The sequence below is a fragment of the Nyctereutes procyonoides genome, unplaced genomic scaffold (genome assembly GCF_905146905.1).
Source record: "Nyctereutes procyonoides isolate TBG_1078 unplaced genomic scaffold, NYPRO_anot_genome, whole genome shotgun sequence".
NCBI lineage: Eukaryota > Metazoa > Chordata > Mammalia > Carnivora > Canidae > Nyctereutes > Nyctereutes procyonoides.
Window position 1 is genome coordinate 16,327,501 of NW_026575037.1, and position 16,813 is coordinate 16,344,313.

A 16,813-nucleotide genomic window follows, 5' to 3' on the forward strand; every position below is an offset into this window, starting at 1 on the left:
AGTGAACGTTTATTGAGTCTGAGACTCTAGAAAGAGATCGCTTTGTCATTGCCACTCCACTGCTTGGGCTCCTGCTCCCTTGGTCTTCCCATTCATTTCTGAAGGGTTCAAATTGAGGCACAGGATGAACATGGCTGTATCTCAGGTTCATGGGTACCAGAGTGCATCAATGGACAGCCTCAAGAACATCACATTTAAAACTGGCTTCCTTGAAAAGAAAAAATGAAACCAGAAGGAGGAAGCCAGGTGAGCCCCAACGAACTGGAACTCTATTCCATGTTGAGTAAAGTTTCCCTATGAAACCCTTGAAGAACCTAATCTGCAAGGCATGTCCCTTGCCAGGGAACACCTTGCCAGGGGCAATGTGGGGTTCCTCAGATCATTATTTGTGATCTTCCATTCCATTTCACAATGAATGTGGGGAGAAGTGGCTGGGAAATGACAAGAGGCATGCCTTGTTTTCCCAACTTGATCCAACACTGCTGAGTAACCAGCAAATTCCTGGAACTGCCCTTACCATTTGTGGCTCTTATTAGGAACCACACTCTTGAGTCAGACAGCCAGGAAGGCTTACTAAATATTTGCCACATGTAGAATCCTCAACTCAGGCACCATAAGAAGATGCATGAAGTCACAAGGGAAAGTAAGCCCCAAAAGTCATCTATCCAGTTCCCCAGCTCTCAGGAAAGAAAATTTGAAATAGCCAAGTCAGTTAGTTGTTAGGAAAACTATGCCTTGCTCTCAGCCCTTAGAAGATTCTGGGGATACTTCAAAATGATAAGACAATTGGAAAACAAGACTCATATGTCAAGGAGAATGATGATTGATTCACCCTGGAGAAAAGCAGGTTGAAGGTGCAGTGGTTTCATTCTCTGGAAGATTCTGAGGCGGAAGAGAGAGGTCAACACTTCTCTGCCTGTGCTGGGGAGAGAGCAAGAGGAAATGGGTCTGCAGAACAGCATGTGGAACTGAAAATAAACACGAAGCACTGCCAACCATCAGTGTTATTATGTCCTGGAACATCAAGGGTAGGTATAGAGTCTTCACCAAAAAAAAAAAAAAATCTAACAGTTATAGTCTTGTCTAAACATGAACCAAAAAAGATTTAGAGCCACCTTTCCAAAGTCCTATGTTACTGGGAAGTGAGTGATGGGGCCGGGTGACAGTAACAGGACTGAGCAAGTGTCACAGAGCAAGTGACAGTGAATGCCAGAGGACTTGGATCTCAGCTGAAGGACAGTATTCCAGTTATTGAACTTTCAGCAAGTGGACCTTTTGGGCAGTATGAACTTCTTCGCAAAGGTCTCTCTTGTGAAAAATGAACTTTTTCCCAGTCATCCTCTTGAACTATCAGAAAAAAATTTCCAGCTCAACCAAGATAAAATGAATTTTTCTACACTAAGAAACATCCAGGGTCTGTTTGCTCCACTAAAATTGCAAACGGAATTCAAGGCAGTGCAGCAGGTTCAGCGTCTTCCATTTCTTCCAAACTCAGACCTTTTACTGGATATTTTGAGGGGTAATGATGAGACTATTGGATTTGAAGATCTTCTTAATGACCCGTCGCAAAGTGAGCTAATGAGGGATCCCTGGGTGGCTCAGCGGTTTAGCGCCTGCCTTCAGCCCAGGGTGTGATCCTGGGGTCCTGGAATCGAGTCCCACATCCAGCTCCCTGCGTGGAGCCTGCATCTGTCTCTGCCTCTCTCTTTCTCTCTCTGTCTGCATCTCATGAATAAATAAATAAAATCTTAAAAAAAGTGAACTAATGAGAGAACTACAGTTGATGGTGGAATATAAACTCGATTTATTGTAATCTGTTGTGCTGTTCGTGAAAATAGAGGGGCTGCGTGTTGTTTATAGTCATCCTTTTACTATAATTTGATGTATACAACATTAAAAGTACTGACACATAAGAATTTTTGCCTAAATAGTATTTGTGATCATTTGAAATGATTTGGTCTTTGGTTTGTGGTCATGTGACAATTGAAACACTAAAGGGAGATGATTTTAAAAGTCCCAATTTATAGGAGAACAATAGCCTTCCAAATGTCTTTCAAAAATTTTTGTTAATGAATATTTTAAAATTGTACAGGTTTCAATTCAGCCTGTTTTCTGGGTATTCCATAAATTTAATTTTGATTACCATTATCAGCATTTGAGTCTACAGCCTTCATAGTAGCATCTCAGAATAAACATCTGTAATTGATTTCAGTGGTAACACTTCAAATTAAGTACAGAGTAGGGTATCTATATTTTACCTTGTTTCGGTATAGCCTGTTGATCCTTACAAGAAAAATACTGGATTTATTGATGCTATTTTAGAAAGGTAGCTATTTGATTCTTTCAGTCTGAAAAGCATAATTAAGTTCAAAGGTTTTGATTTTGGTCTTGTCTTTAAAATGAAAAAACAACCAGCACATGTTGACTACACTGTTGTACTGCATAGATTTATATATCACAAGATGATTAAATTGAAAAAAATTAGAATATTCGTATACACACACTATGTATCCCTGAACAAATTCCATAATTATTTAAAAATAAATCTTCATTATAGTTAAAAAAAATAAAGTCTTATGTTATCAATAGTCATCACCGAGTAAAGAGATTATGGTTGGTAACATTAATTATTTATTTATTAAATACTAATAGTTTTAATTATCAATAATAATTATTATCACTGTTATTTTCTAATTCTCTATAATAAATGGGTTTCATTTTTATGGTAACATAAGAATTCCTTTTTTTTTAAATGCACTTTATTTTTTTTTAATTTTTTTATTTATTTGTGATAGTCACAGAGAGAGAGAGAGAGAGGCAGAGACACAGGCAGAGGGAGAAGCAGGCTCCATGCACCGGGAGCCCGATGTGGGATTCGATTCGGGGTCTCCAGGATCGCGCCCTGGGCCAAAGGCAGGCGCCAAACCGCTGTGCCACCCAGGGATCCCAACATAAGAATTCCTAAAAAAATTTCTTCTGGTCTTCTGTGACTTAAAAAAATTATAGTTTGATTTTTTTTAAAGATCTATTTATTTATTCATGACAGACACAGAGAGAAAGAGGCAGAGACATAGGCCGAGGGAGAAGTAGGCTCCCCACAGGGAGCCCAAGGTGGGACTTGATCCTGGATCCTGGGATCATGCCCTGAGCTGAAGGCCGATGCTCAACTGCTGAACCACCTAGGTGTCCCTAGTTTGATTTTTGATAAAGACTGGAATTGTGTATGTATGAAAATGTGAGATATGAAATTTCACAACTACTTTTATGTAGATAAGTTGTCTGAATTTTTTACCTTAAAAATAATATAGGGTATTATCTAGACTTTTTTTTTTTAAGTCCTGTCATATTAACAGTCTACTGAAACTATCACCTGGCTTAAAGAAACAAAAGTTCAAAACTCAGTCAAGTGTCATCCATAAGACAAATCAGATTTTTAAAAATACATTTTCAGTTGTTTGGTAGTACATGTCCCACAGCTGGTGTGTATATAGAAATCATTTCAGAGCATGAGTTTATCAGTATTCTAAATTATTTATTCTTCTATTCTGCTCAGCAAATTGGCGGTTTGCTTAATATACTACTTTTGGTGAATTTGGTCATTTAAGATAGAATTTTAACAATGTTCACTATGTGAGCTAGAATATTAATAAAGGAGAGGCACTTTGCCTGCAAGCCAAGAAAAAGATGTAAAGTAACAACAGCACAGTCCTGGTCTGAATCACGACATGAAGCCACCCAATGGTTTACCAGATATGTGCATTATGATACCGAGCTATACACCATCATAGGACACATGATATAGGACAATGCAAAGGGCAATCACTTCCAGCTGGAATGATCAAAAAAATCTCCATAGAGGGAGCATTTGAGCCACATTGAGAGCATAAGTGGGATTTTGCTTGACCAAGGACATCTTAGGCAGAGGGAAAGTCATAGGCAGAAGAGTGGAGGCAGGGGCCAACTTAATTAGAGAACAGTGAGGCATTGATATAGTTGGATTAATTAAATCAGAAGTACATCATATGGGCTTTAGATGCCAGGTAAAGGTTTAGGACTGCATTTTTTTTTTTTTTTTTAGAAAATGAGAAGTCATTGGAGGTTTTTGACCTAAGTACGTATCTAATTGTGGTGGCACTGTGCCAGATGGAGATACACAAGAATTATCCAGAGATATATTCCTGACTTCTCTACTCAGACACATCACCAGGGTCACTGCATATATAAGAACAAAAACAGGAACACGAAACAAAATAAGAGGAAAAAAAAAGTTTGAATAATTGGTAAAGAGTCTCAACTACAAGTTTTTAAAAGTGCAATTTGGGAGGAAGAAAAGTATTTAATTTGACCTTAAATTTTAATAGAACTCAGGGAAATGCAGTCAAGACCACAAAATAACAATTTCCACCTATTAGACAAGTAAAAATTAAGACACCTGACAATAATTAATAGAACAATTAGACAACAATCATCAAGGATATAGAAGAAATCAACAGCACCATCAACCAACCCAACCAAATACATATTTGTAGAACAACCCCCCCAACAATAGCAGAAACACATTTATTTCAAGTGCTCATGAACTATACAGCAAGATGAGCCATGAAACCAACCTCAACAAATTAAAAAAGAATTTGAATCATACAGAATGTATTTTTTGACGACATAGAATCAAACTAGAAATCAATAACAGAGCAATAACAAGAAAATCTTGAAATAGGTGGACTAAATACGATTTTAAACAATCCATGGGTCAAATAGGAAATTTCAAGGGAAATTTAAAAAAGTACCTGACCCAAATGAAATGCAAATAGAACATATCAAAATTTGCATGACACAGCTAAAGCAGTGCTAAGAGGGAAATTTATAGCATGAAATCTTTCAAACTTTCACCTTAAGAACCTAGAAGAAGAGAAAAATAAGCCAAAAGCAAGAAAATAGAAGGAAATAATAAAAATCAATGAAATTAAAAACAAAATTGTAGAGAAAACCACTGAAACAAAGAACTGATTCTTTGAAAAATCGATAAAATTGACAAACCTCTAGCAAGACTGACAAAGGAAAAAAAAGAAGAGGCGCCTGGTGGCCCAGTGGTTGAGCCTCTGCCTTTGGCTCAGGTCATAATCCTGGGGTCCTGGAATCAAGTTCTGTGCCGGGCTTCCTGCATGGAGCCTGCTTCTCCCTCTGTCTATGTCTCTGCCTCTCTCTCTATATATATTTATTTATTTATTTATTTATTTATTTATTCATGAGAGATACAGAGAGAGAGGCAGAGACATAGGCAGAGGGAGAAGCAGGCTCCATGCAGGAAGCCCAATGTGGGACTCCAACCCCACATTGGATCACACCCTGAGCCAAAGGCAGAGCTCAACTGCTGAGCCATCCAGGCATCCCAATAAATAAAATCTTAAAAAAAAAAAGACACAGGTGACCAATATCAGGAATTAAACAGGGAATAATACCACTAGACAAACTCCAGATATCAAAAGAATAATAAAGGAATACCATGAGCAATTATACACACATAGACTTGACAACTGAGATGAAGTGGACCAATTTCTAGAAAAACATGAACCACAACAACTCATCCAATAAGAAACAGACTATTTTAATAGCCTTAGAACTACTAAAGAAGTTTACTATAATTTTAAATCCCCCACAAAGAAATCTCCAGATCCCAATGATTTCACTGGAGAATTCTAAACGTTTAAAGCAGAATTAACACTACTTTTATACAATCTCTTCCAGAAAACAGAAGATGGGACATTTCTCATTTCATTTTGTGAAACTGGTATTATCCTGATACCAAAACCAGACAAAATCAGTACTTTGTGAACATAGGCTGAAAAAATTAACAAAATAGTAGCAAATAGAATTTAGTAACATATAAAAAAGCATTCTACACCATTACCAAATAGAGTTGATTCCAGAGGTACAAATCAGCTTCAATATTTGAAAATTAATCAATACAACCTACTTCACAGACCAAAAAGAAAAATCACACATATCAATTAATGTGGAAAAACTGTTTGACAAAATTCAACAATGATTCATGATAAAAACTCCCAGGAAAATAGGAATAACCGGGAATTTCCTCAATTTGATAAAAAACATCTATGAAAAAAACTACAGCTACCATTATACTTAGTGGTGAAAGACTGAATGCATTCCCCTAGAAGATCTGGAACAAGGTAAGAAAGTTTGCTCTTATTCAACATAGTGCTGAATATTTAGTCAGTGTAGTAGGCAAGAAAGTAAAATAAAAAGTATACAGATCAAAAAGGAAGAAATGAAACTGTCCATATTTGCAGATGACATGATTGTTTACATAGAAAATCCCAAGGAATCTACAAGAAATTCCTAAAACTGATAGGTGAGTTCAGCAAGTTCACAGGACACAGAATAAACCTACAAAAATCAAATGAACACATGGGCACCAAAATTTAAACATTTATAATAACTCAAAAAGAGAAATATTTAGATATTAATCTAACACATATAGGACTTGTATGCTAAGAGCTACAAAATGCTGATGAAAGAAATAAAAAAACCTAAATACATGGGGAGACATATTGTGCTCATGGATTAGAAGACTCAATCTAGTAAAGATGCCATTTCTTCCCAAATTTATAAATAAGCTTAAGGCAATTCCTATAAAAATTCCAGAAAGACTTTTTTTTTTGTAGCTATACACAAGATTATCCTAAAACTTATAAGGAACAACAAACAACAAACAAACAAACAAGCTAGAATAGCTGAAACCATCTTGAAAAAGAGGAAGAAACTGCCAGGAATCAGTCTATCAAATGTTAAGATATTATATAGCTAATCAAGACTGTGTAGTATTGGCAGATACATACATATATATTGTGATATACATATCACAATAAAGAATCCAGAAATAGATCCACACAAATATGCTCAGCTGATTTTTGACAGTGATACAAAAGGAATTCAGTGGAGGAAAGACAGTCTTTTCAATAAGTGGTGCTGGAGCAATCCGATATCCATAGACTTAAAAAAATAAAAGACCCTAACTAAGACTCACACCTTATAGAGGAATTAACATGGATCATATGCTTAAGTATAAAATGCAATGCAAAAACTATGAAACGTTTAGAAAAAAAATAAGAGAGAACTATAGGATCTAAGGCTAGTCAAAGAGTTCTTAGACAATATCAAAAGCATGATCAATAGAAAGAGAAATTGGTAAGTTGGACTTCACTAAAATTAAAATTTTTATTCTGCAAAAGACCATGTTAAAAGAATAGGAAGACAAGTTACAAAGTAAGAGAAAATATTTGCAAACCATGCATCTGATGAAGGACTAGTAACCAGAATATATAAAGAGCTCTTACGTCTTAACAGCAAAACAACAAACAACAACCTAAGTACAAAATGGACAAGAGATATAAAGAGCCATTTGACTGAAGGGCACATACAGATGGCAGACACATGAAAAGATATTCAACATCATTAGCCATTAGGAAAATGCATATTTAAGTCACAGTGAGCTATTACTACTCACCAACAAAATGGCTAAAATAAAAAATAATGACAACATGAAATGCTAGAGAGCATGCCAGAAAGGACATCACTCTTACATCACTGGTGGGAATTTAAAATGATTCAGCTCCTCTGGAAAGCACTTTGACAGTTTCTTGAAAAACTAAACATTCGACCACATGCAACATTCAATTGCATACCTCGGCATTTTCCCAGGGAAATGAAGACTTAACGTTCACACAAATTCCTATACACAAATGTTTATAATGCCTTTATTCATAATAGCTAAGAACTGGAAGCAACCCAGATGCCCTTCAATGGTGAACGATTAAATGAACTGTGGTACAGCCATACCATAGAATATTACTCACCAAAAACAACAAAAATGAACTACTGATACAGGCAACAACCTGGATGAATCTCCAGAGAACTAAGCTGAGTGCAGAAAAGTCAATCTCAAAAGATTATATATTGTATGATTACATTTATACAACATTCTTGAAATGACAAAATTCTAGAAATGCAGAACAGATTGGTGGTTGCCAAGGATTAAGAATGGAGTGAACCAAGTACAAGCCAGTGATGGTTGTGACTACAGCTGGTATTGCCAGCACTCGTGATCTTTGTGGTGATAGAAATGTTCTATATCTTGACTGCATCAATGTTAGTATCGGATATGGTACCGTATCATAAGATTTTACCACTGGGGGGAACTGGGTAAAGGGTACATGGGATCTCACTGGAAGCAAATCTAAAATAACTCCAAATAAAATGCTTAATTAAAAAAAAAACCAGCAAAATGATAAACCCAAAATTTAGGATAGTGAAGGGGAAAGGGGAGAGACATAAAAGTGAATGAAAAAGATGGTCAGTGTATGGTTCTTGGATTAGGTGGTGGGTTTTTAAAAAATTTATTTATTTATTTATTTATTTATTTATTTATTTATTTATTTATTTATGAGAGAGAGACAGAGACGGAGAGACAGAGACAGAGAGCCAGGGGAGACGCAGAGGGAGAAACAGACGCCCCACTGAACAGGGAGCCCAATATGGGGCTCCATCCCAGGACCCTGAGATCATGACCTGAACTGAAGTCAGATGCTTGACTGACTGAGCCACCCAGGCACCCCTAAGTCATGGATTTAGAGATATTTGCTATATTATTGATAAGTTTAAAAAATAATAAATAATGAAAAGAGTCCATTGATGAACCAATGATGACAGAGTAGAAGGAACCAAGAATAAAGGTTAATTCAGTTTTGTGTATTTGAGGTCTAGAAGGGAATTGACAAACTTCTTTTGAGAAACACACTTTGGGCTGCTTTCTTACACAAACCTAAGGCTCTTCGAACCCTAAACAAGCCAAGAACATGGGTGATTGTTAAGAGAGAAATGAGATTTCTTGGAACAACCCTAGTCCTTCATCTTGAAGGTCTGGGGGATATCAATACTATTGTTCTAGTGAAATCTACCGCATTGTCAGTGAGAGTCATTCATAGATTATTCATTCAGCAGATATGTGAGTAGCACTCTGAACCCAGCTCTGTGCTAGACACGACAAGAAGTTAGAGCTTCCCCCAAGGAAATTACAAATTAGTTGTAGATAGTGGTAGATCGTAAAGGGAATGAGTGAAATTATTTTAAAAAGTGAGTCACAAATGTCTCATTTGTTGCTTTAAAGAGAATAATGAGCAACCTCTTCAGATACTAGGCTATTATAATTCTCATGCTATGCTATAATTTAGGGCTGCCCTCGATACTAGTATTATACAACTGGTAAAACACTTTTATTGGATGGCTTTCCACAGGAAACAAAATTGGAGGGGAAAAAAGAAAACGCAAACACTTAATTTTTGGTGAAGTGTGCTACCATGGTGCTTACGTAAGTCATTAAGCACACTCCCATCTGCTTTGATGGTATGTAGTGGACCTTCTCTGAGGGCAACTCTTCTAACCCAAATGCAACTCACCCCAATGTGGGTATTCATTATATATTAACCAATTAAAATTTTAGTAGGTGCATGAACTACTTGAGTTTGAATGCCCATTCTGCCACTTTTCTGAATGACTGGGGTCATTCAGTGATTACTCTCAATTTATCCATAATGTTTGAGTCTCCCCTTTTTACAATGGGAGTGTATCCATGTGTTTGTTATGTAAATTTAAAAATTTGAACTTCACAAGGGAGTTAAGGGGCTCCTGGGTAGCTCAGTGGTTGAGCATCTACCTTCTGCTCAGGTCATGGTCCCTGAGTCCTGAGGTGGAGTCCTGCATCAGGCTCCCTGAGGGGAGCCTGCCTCTCTCTGTCTCTCATGAATAAATAAATAAAATCTTAAAAAAAAGAGAAGTAGAATAAAAAGATATGCGGTTAATTCTGGTTGTCAAAGGAAGTATTTATGGAGGGAGAGATGCTTAAATTATACCATGGACGAGGAGTAGATGTTCAGCCAACTGAGTTAGGAGTGGGAAGGGGATACATTTGGAAAAAAGAAAATGAAAGCAGAAAGACAAAAGCCACAGAGAGTGGAGAGCACTTGGCAGGGTCTGGAAGATCCCAAGCTGTCCTACTGCGTGAACACAAGGGGTGATACGGCTTAAGAAATAAGAGAAGGTCGGAGAGATGGAGGGAGCCATGGAAGCCGAGAAGAGTAGTGCTGATGACAAGAAGACTAGTGCTTCATCCTGATGACAAAGGACATCCTGGTGACAAAGAAAGGTTTTAGATATGAGTCATGTGGCAAACTTGCATTTTAGGTGGGCTGGAGGCCCATGAGAGCAGGAGAAGGAAAGTCTATTACAGGGCTGTTCTATGGTCCAGGTGAAAGAGGATGTGTGGGAGGGGGAAATGAAAGGAGGGAGGAATTCCAGAGAAGTTTGGAGATAGAAGCGGAGATGGATTTACTCTGAAGCCCATGAAGTGTGAGTCCATCACATAGACCTTTCCAAGGGATCGCAGCATTATGTTCACTCAGTCACATATTTTCATAAAATTAGTAAAAGAAAGATATTTTAACTGCAGTTAATTAAGACTGTGGTTTCTCTCCACCCCAACTTTCTCTCTGGCATATTTCCTCTCCCATCAGATGGCCCTGGGACAACTGTGTACATTTTTTGAGAGACAGCGAAGGGGAACTGGGTTTGTATACATTTAGTTTCAGAGTAGAGTCATTATTGGTAGGATACTGATGTAGGAATGGCTTCCAGGATACTCAACCCACCATGCCAACTCACCTGCCATGCAAAGGTGCAGGGCAGCATTTATTGTGATGTGAATGTGTCCTATGGTGTTGGCATCAGAAGTAAGCAGGCAGTGGATGGTTGAAATATACTCAGCCCAAGCTAGTCGGTGGCCAAGCCTTCTAATTCTTAGCTCTATAACAATGGAAGATTCTGTGCTCATGGACCCTTAGTCAAAAAGTAAGTTGTTGGGGCACCTGGGTGGGTGGCTCAGTTGGTTAAGTACTTGCCTTAGGCTCAGGTCAGGATCTCAGGGTCCTGGATTGAGCTCCGGCTGGAACTCCCTGCTCAGTGGAGAGTCTGCTTCTCCCTCTCCCTCTGCCCTTCCCCCTGCTCATGTTCTCTCTCTCTCTCTGTCAAATAAATAAATTATTTTTTTAAAAAAAGGAAGTCCTCATTGTTCAGGATATACCAGATGATGCAGCTGACACAATTATATATATATAAACCTATTTTTTTTTTAGGGGAAGAGGGACAGAGGGAGAGAGAGAGAATCTTAAGCAGTGGAGCCTGACATGGCCTCAATCTCATAACTCTGAGATCATGACCTGAACTGAAATCAAGAATCGGATGCTTAGCCAACTGAGCCACCCAGGTGCCCCTATGCATAATAAACATTTCGATGCAATAGAATTGACCAGATCTCCTGTATTTTGAGGATGTGAGCCGCAAATATACCACGCTGTAGAATCACGTGATTTGTGTATCTCAGCTATCAATAACATAGTATCAAAGAAAAGACTGGATGATCTTTCTATTCTCTCTATGAAAATAACTTCCAAAAGCATTGTTATATATATATATTTTTAAAGACTTTATTTATTTATTCATGACAGACACAGAGAGAGAGACAGGCAGAGAGACACAGGCAGAGGGAGAAGCAGGCCCCATGCAGAGAGCCTGATGTGGGACTCGATCCCAGGTCTCCAGGATCACACCCCAGGCCAAAGACGGCACTAAACCGCTGGGTCACCAGGGCTGCCCTTGTTATATATTGGTATAAGAAGAGGTGGTCAAAGAGCACACAGCCAAAAAAATATATGAATATATGTAATAGAGTATATGGAGCGTGTAAGCCTTCAATGAGAGACTCAGAATAGGAGAAACAGGGCCAAGGATGGAGGATGGAGCTCAGGGTAGCACTGGCTAGGAGGCCGGCAGAGCTGCAGAGATGAGAGAGAGAGAGAGAGAGAGAGAGAGAGAGAGAGAATACCAGTAACTTAAATTTCCCAGCCTCTATTCCAGAATCTTCTAGAGTCACTCACTGGTATCCCACATAAGTACCTCCTCCTTTTCCTCCCTTCTCCCTCCTTTTTCTTCTTTGGCCTTTTTCTTTACCCCCTCTCTTTTTTCAGTGCCAATTCTACACATAGGAGTAAGAGGGTAATAGCCTAACACAGTGTGATTTTTAAATCACATTCCCCAAATCTCTTCCCACTTATAGAGTTAGGGAGTCTACAATTTCACTAGTTGATATTTGTCCTTGGTGTGAATGCATCATCAATACTTTTTCCTTTTGAAATACCTTCAGTAGAGATAGTATGAACACCCAGGTTAGCTGGATGTCTTTGTCTTTCCTCTCTGAGAAGTGAGGGAGAGAAAAGCGTGAGGGGTGAGAATTTGCCTTGAGGAAATGTCCTGATGTGTTTTGGACTGGGCTGCAGAGTCCAGAGTTTCGTCTTCGGCTGCATGTCTCTTGGGGGAATCTGAGGCCCCAGAGAACAGATAGCCCCTTCTAGAAGGGGCTATGGAAGGGAAGTTGCTAAAAATAACACTTGACATGTTCTTTGGGGCAGGTCCTCATCTTATATTTATCTGTTCCTGTTTTTCTTTTTCTTCTTTACCAGGAGTCCAACAAGTGACCTGAGAAACAAGTTCAGTCTTCTTGACCCTGAACCACAGTCCACTTAAAAATGTTCCCTAATTAGTAGGACTTTCATACACTGCAAGACTTTTAATGGTAAGGCCCTTTTGCAATACAAGTGGAATACCTTGAAAATAGGTATATTCCTTTGGTAGCAAGTCTAGGAATTAAACCTAAGGCCATAATGAGAGGTGCAAAACTGTGTGAGTACAATGATTGCTGTGGACTGTATCGTGTCCCTCCTCAAATTCATATGTTGAAGCCCTAACCCCAAATGTGACTATAGTTGGAGATTGGGTCTTCAAGATGGTAGTTAAGGTTAAATGAGGTCATAAGGGTGGGGCCCCCATCTAATAAGACTGTGGCCTTATAAGAAGAGGAAAAGAGAGACTATCTCTCTTCCTCTCTCCCCTCTAGGGGAGGACACAGTGAGAAACCAGCCATCTACAAGCCAGGAAGGGTCTTCACCAGAAACTCAAATGAGTACCTGTTCTTGGACTTTCCAGCCTCTAGAACTGTGACAAATACATTTCTGTTGTTTAAATCACCCAGTCTGTGGTATTTTGTTGTGGCAGCCCTGGCTGACTAAGACAATGATATTTATAACAATGTTGTTTAACCATAAGGAAAAATTGAAAACAGCAAAGTAGTAGATATGTAGATCAGCTGTGGTATATCTCTACAATGGAGTGTTATGTCTGTTTAAAAGGATGATGTAGGGGATCCTTGGGTGGCTCAGCTGTTTAGCGCCTGCCTTTGGCCCAGGGCGTGATGCTGAAGTACCTGGATGGAGTCCCACATCGGGCTCCCTGCATGGAGCCTGCTTCTCCCTCTGCCAGTGTATCTGCCTCTCTGTCTCTGTGTCTCTCATGAATAAATAAATAAAATCTTTTTTTAAAAAAAGGATGATGTAGATGCATATTTATTGTCATGGAAAGAGGTTTATGATGTTCTCGAGTGGAAAAGCAAGTTGGAGTATGGTTTTATGCATGTAAACACATATATGTGTATACTTACATTTAAAAATGTGGGAAAATAATATACATGTATTAGTGTTCTACAGAGGAAAAGAATAAAATATGCACAGAGAGATACAGAAGAGGGGATTTATTATAGGAATTAGTTCAGATGTTTATGGAGTCTGAGAAGTCCTATAATCTACCATCTTGAAGCTGGAGAATCAGGAAAGTTGGTGGTAAAATTCAGTCAGAGTCCAAAGGTCTGAGAATCAGGGTTTGAGGGTGGTATGGGGAGCTGCTGGTATAAGTAGTTCCAGAGGCGGAAGGACCAAAATTGAAGAGCTCAGGGGCTCAGAAGCTCAGAAGTCCAATGGCAGGAGAAGATGGATGGATGTCTCAGCTTAAAGAGAGAATTCACCCTTTTGTTCCATTTGGGATTGTCTTCAATGGATTGGACAATCCTCATACTGGTGAAGCAGGATCTTCTTTACTCATCCTACTGAATCAAATGCTAATCTCTTCCAGAAACACCCCAAATAATGTTTTACCAGCTACCTGGCTGTCCCTTTGCCCGGTAAGGTTGACATATAAAATTGACTATCACAATATGCCAAAATATTAATAGTCATCTCTGTATGGGTGCATGGATAATGGGAAGTCTTTCTTTTTTTATGCTTTTCAGTCAACTCTAGATTTTATTATCATGTATCATTATCAAGAATCATAAAAATATCAAAGGTTATAAAGTCAGCTAGCTATTAGCCAGCTACATGCTAACCTTTACTACAACGTCACTGGCTGTCGCACAACAGGGCTGACATTAGGAAAGAAATTTTCTCATTCCCAAAAAATGTACAATAAATCATCAATTAAAAAAATGACAAACACCAAAACCAGCAGAAAAATGCCGTATTATTATCTGTCTTGCTGACATACCTCTACAATACTTTTTTTTCTTACAATTTTAAGCTGTATACTCTTTGTTCTCCTCTTAAGACAATGCTTCTGTAACATACTGTTTTTGTAACTGGAGTAGAAAGATAATTGTCTTTCCATGTGAATGAAAATTTGACTTAAAAAATATTTAGATAACTTCCTTTACGAAGCATTATTAGTAATGTCATTTTTTAGAATTATCACATTTGGATGAACCTCTAAGTTTTGTAATGTGTCAGTTATTATATTTCAGGGCACTTCCTTTGTTTTCCACTGATTCATCCTAAATGTTCTTAGAACTGATGACACCCATCAAGCAATCATTACCGATGTCCTTACAGTAGGGATACATTATACTTGTCAATGTCAGTATTTCCCATAAGAACAGCAAGAATTGTGTTTTCCCATCATGGGCATGGTCCACTCTACTTAATTACTGCATTATCAGGTCATATAAGGGCCTGTTCATTGCTTCCATCTGACACTTATCTTTTCTTCTGATGTCTTTGCTTCTCGTATAATCTGACATTTGTTTTTACAGTTTGCTTTTTCATAGAAAAAACAAAAAATATAAGAAAAAATAGAAAATTTTCTATTGATTTTAATTGCTTATCTTTATCCTGTTTTCCACACTTCATTAATTTTATGTATTTTTTCTCAGTTCATTAATATATAAATACATTCAAAAATGATAAAGGATGGTGCCCTGCACATATGGACAGACCAGGAGTCTGTACTTTCTTTTATTGAAAATACTCCAGAACACATTTCCAAATAGCAACTAAAATGTTATAATCAAGCTTTATAAAATATGCCACCTAGCAAAGAAAAAAACCCCTGAGGGTATATTTATAATTGTACAGGCTGTACAATTGTGGATTTCATTCCTGGCAGGAGAGAATACTATTTTGACTGGACATACACAAGAACTCGATACCCTGCTTACAATTTTGCATGTATGATGATCTGAAGAATTTTCGGTTTTGCTTCTGGGGCTATATATTTCACACTTTTCTCCACCACCTTCCACATTGGTTTGGTGCTAGGCAGTGTGAAAATGTTCATTTCTCAGTACGAAGAATCTTCTTAGGTGAGCTAGCATGAGGGGCAGTAGGGATATTCCTGGCAGCCATACAGCTACCAATAATATGATTCTACACAGAAGCTACTGCAAACCATGTACATTTGGTTTACATACATACATATTCTGTATGTCCTAATACAGAAGTACAGCTCTGATGAACCCTCCTTGGCAAAGTCCCCCACATGACCACAGCGAGTTCAACACCACCAAACATGAAGGGAATGAGAGGAGGTTGGGGTGAAAAAAGACAGTGGTACTAACCATTTGTCGTTAAAATATCCTACTTTTGCAAATTTTACTATAGCCTATCACCATATGAACACTTTGCTGAGGCCCCTTCTGGGTCTTGAAAGGGGCTTGCCCAAGTGAAGAACTTTAAAGCCTACACACATTGACTTCCTGGCAAATGCTCTCAGCATCTTCCAAGCTCTCATCCCTGCTCTCCTGGATTATGGCCATCGCCTCTTGTTTCTTCCTTACTCTTTTTGGACTAAAAACACCCTGCCCAAAGGGATCCCATAAAAAGTTAGATCATGTCGCACCTCTGCTCAAAAGCCCAATGTTTTCTCATCTCACTTCGAGGAAAAGCCTGCCTCTTTGCCTTTCTGACCTCACCTCTTGGTACACAGCCCTTCCTCACTGCACTTCAGCCTCCTATCGTTTCTGGAATGGTCAGGCACGCTCCCAAGGGGCTCTTGCATTCGCTGTGTGTGCCGCCTGGACCACCCCACCCAGATAGTCACATGGCCCCCTCTTTTACCTGCTTCAGAGAGCCTTGCTTGGCCTCCCTTCGCTATTCCAGGTTTCTCATCCCTCCTTTATATTTCTCCATAGAACATACCACAGTCTAAATACTATATTTTCTCCCTGACAACTACATTTTTTTGATTGTTTGTCTCCCTTCTCTAGAACGTGAGCTCCTTAAGGTGTGGATCTTTGCTTTGTCCACTGCCTGACACAGGTGACTGACTTCTGGTAAACACAGGGGTCTCTGCCTTAACCTTTCCTTCCTCTAGCGTCACCCGAAGCCCACAGGACCCCTTCTGGAGAAAAAGCAGGGAAAACAGAGTTACTGGAAAGCCAGTTTCCCTAAAATAAAGTAAGTAGTGACATAGTTTTCTAGCATTTGAGCAATTTGACTTTTCTTTTCTTTTTCTTAAATATTTATTTATTTATTTATTTATTTATTTATTTATTTATTTATTCATGAGCTACCTAGAGGCCGAGACA

At 38.5% G+C, this 16,813-nt stretch overlaps 1 pseudogene; it reads left to right on the plus strand.

The window, feature by feature from the left end:
• Window positions 1-1,813, plus strand: part of LOC129505804 (proteasome maturation protein-like) — a 4,873-nt pseudogene extending 3,060 nt beyond the window's left edge.
• The last annotated feature ends 15,000 nt before the right edge of the window (window positions 1,814-16,813 follow it).